Source organism: Pogona vitticeps, chromosome 2 (assembly GCF_051106095.1).
Source record: "Pogona vitticeps strain Pit_001003342236 chromosome 2, PviZW2.1, whole genome shotgun sequence".
Lineage (NCBI taxonomy): Eukaryota > Metazoa > Chordata > Lepidosauria > Squamata > Agamidae > Pogona > Pogona vitticeps.
The window spans coordinates 5,080,708-5,084,115 of record NC_135784.1 but is presented as its reverse complement, the minus strand read 5'-3'; positions in this window follow the sequence as shown (position 1 = coordinate 5,084,115).

The window sequence follows — 3,408 nt, the reverse complement described above, 5'->3', positions numbered from 1 at the left end:
ACATGCCTGTCAGGCTAGATCTCGAATGGCGGGGAGTTCTAATCCACTCTGTATTTAGGTGGAGATGGGCAGATTCCTGCCTGTCCTTGTGAGATATTCCCTGTGGGTGAAGTGCTAGAGACTGACTTTTTGGGGGTGGGTGGGAGGAGAGGGGAGCTCCGTAGAATCAGAGCAACAGATCCCACCACCAGCCTGTGAATCTCCCCCCAAAAAGGGGAACTGCCCCTAGGCATCTGTGGGAAACCCTCTTCCTCCAGCCGGTTATAGGCAGACCTGCTTCCCGCTCTTTGGGTTGGGGGGGATTAGGAGCAGAACCTCTGGGCCCCTCCTGCCCGGCCCCGACCTGCTTCTCTTCCTTCAGGTCTCCCTCCCTCCCTCCAAAGGCAGCCGCGGAGGGGAAGCCAAGGGGGGGCGCGGTGTGTGTGTGTGTGTGTGTGTGCTCAGGTTTCGCTTCCCCACGCCCGAAGCTGCCTTCAGCGTTGGTGGAAATGAAACGGGGAAGCTGGGCCCGATCCAAGAGAGGAACGGCGCTCAGGGAGGAGCAAAACAAAGCCGCTTCGCTTCTCGACACCCGCAGAAATGGAGCGAGGCAGGCTTCCCTCCCCCAAACTAAGTATGCCTTTGCGCTTCTTTGAAGGGTGGGTGGCTTAGCCGTGAAAGGGGGGGGGAGAAGAGAACCTTCAGACAAAAGGCTGCCAAACCTCCCGGCAGAGAAAGGCCTGTCTTTCTACGTCCCTTGGCAAGGGTGGGGGCCGCGGGGGAATCTCTGCTCGCCTTGTTTTGAGACACACCCCCCCCTTCATCATCTTTTGGCACAGAGGCAGGAGGTGAACAAAGCAAGCGGGGGGGTGCTCCCTTCCCCCACTGCCACCTTCCTGGGTTCGCCAAAGGGTCCCTTCAGACAGACTCCTGCTCCTTCACGGGAAGACAGCGTGGAAGGGCCTCATCCCAGGTCAGGCCTGGGGTCCCTCTTGACCGCCATGGGCCACCCCAGGAGTAGGGAACCGTGCAGGGGGGGCGGGGAAAGGAATTCCGACTCCTGCCTCCTCCGAGGGGCCAAAGAGCCTTGAGAGGGGGAACAAGGGGGGGAGTTTTCCGGGGAGCTCAGCAGCGTCCTTGAGGGCAGGGCATCCCGGAGGCCTCTCCTTCATGGGGTCTCCAGAAGCCGGAGGGGACTCAGTGGCCGAGGAGAAGAACAGCCAAGAGTCAGGTCTGAGGACCAGTCAGGCCCTGGTCAATGTGGAACTGAGGGAATAAAACTGAGAATCTTACCACCATGGGTTCGGGAAAGGGGCCTGTAAGGCCATCGAGTCCAACCTGTGGCTCATGGCAGGAGTCCTGATCAAAGGATATCTAGCTTTTCATTTCCTGGCCTCAAGTACCGGGAAGGTTGCTTTGGAAAAACCTTTACACAGCTTTTTTCCTTCATGTTCATGACATAGACAGCCCCCTTCTCTTCTGTTTCCACCTCGAAGATCCTGTCAGGTTGGGGGTCAAATTGCGTCTCCCAGTCACAGTGTCAAAAATTCTATCAGGGGACAAATCTCATTTGGCAGACAGGCAAATCATATGTGCAGCATGGGTCGGAGGCTAGGGGCAGTTTTACACCGAGAGTCTTAAGCCCCTCACCCCATGCGTCACTTTCTTATTTTTATTTATTTATTCATTAGATTTCTATCCCGCCCCTTTAGACAAAGTCTACCGGGGTGGGTTCTTACCCCAAATGCAGTCTCCTACCCACCCTGCTCCACCCCCACCATGCTGCCCCCCCTGGCAGAAGGGTCCCCATTCTGTATGACTCCTCAGAGGCAATCTCACTTGCACTCCACCCGTCATCCCGCAGGAGCTGTCCAGGTGCTGAATTTGGGCACTCCGGGAGTCCTCCGTCAACAAGGAGAGGGAGGAATAAGGACATAAGAAGAGCCCTGTTGGATCAGGCCAAGTGACCATTGAATTCAGCTTCCTGGATCTCACAGTAGCCTCACAAGGCGCCTCTGGAAGCACATAAGACAACAAAATCCCTGTCTCCTGATCCCCCTCCCTAATGCCCGGGCAGACTCATGGAGGGAGATATGGTCTTTTAGCTTGGACCCAAACCATTTAGGGCTTGATAGGTTAAAAGAGGGTGAAAGAGGAGAGTGCAAAAAAGGGCCTGAAACTCAGCATCAAAAAAACTTAGATCATGGCCATTGGTCCCATCATCTCCTGGGAAATAGAAGGGGAAGATATGGAGGCAGTGACAGATTTTACTTTCTTGGGCTCCATGATCACTGCAGATAGTGACAGCAGCCACAAAATTAAAAGACTCCTCCTTCTTGGGAGGAAAGCGATGACAAACCTTGACAGCATCTTAAAAAGCAGAGACATCACTGTGCCAACAAAAATCCGAATAGTCAAAGCTATGGTTTTTCCTGTAGTGATGTATGGAAGTGAGAGCTGGACCATAAAGAAAGCTGACCGCCGAAGAATTGATGCCTTTGAATTGTGGTGCTGGAGGAGGCTCTTGAGAGTCCCCTGGACTGCAAGGAGAACAAACCTATCAATTCTAAAGGAAATCAACCCCGAGTGCTCACTGGAAGGACAGATCCTGAAGCTGAGGCTCCAGTACTTTGGCCATCTCATGAGAAGAGAAGACTCCTTGGAAAAGACCTTGATGTTGGGAAAGTGTGAAGGCAAGAGGAGAAGGGGACGACCGAGGACGAGATGGTTGGACAGTGTCATCGAAGCAACCAACATGAAATTGACACAACTACGGGAGGCAGTGGAAGATAGGAGGGCCTGGCGTGCTCTGGTCCATGGGGCTACGAAGAGTCGGACACGACTAAATGACTAAACAACAACGGCAAGGTTAAAACCATCCCCATGATTTGTGCGTGGAAACAGACTGGCAGCCAATGGAGCTGCTGTGACAGGGGAGTTATATGTCCCTGGTCAGCAGCTCCAGTTTGCAATCTGCCTGCAGCATTTTGGAGTTGCTGGAGTTTCTGAACATTTTCCAAGGGTGGCCCCAGATAGAGCACGCTACAGTAATCTAGCCAGGATGTAACTAGGGCCTGTGTCCCAATGGCCAGAGCAGATCTCTCCTGTAATGGAGGCAGCAAATTCATCAGCTTGAAATGTGCAAAGGCACTTCGGGCCACCACCAAAACTTGGGCATCCAGGCGTGGAGATGAATCCATGAATTCCCCCAAGCTTTCTCAAGAGCGCCTTCTAAGAAGGAAGTGTTGACACATAACCCTCGGGTCATCTTTCCTCCTTCCCCAAAGGTTTGCTCCGCTCTTCAGAAGGATACATTTAAGAAAACTAAAGGAGAGAGATCAAGGGACGCTGGAAGAATTTTGAGACACCAGAATCCAGAGATCCCATCCAAATCTTCCTAAGTAGGTGTGAAGGATTCAAGCAGATCCA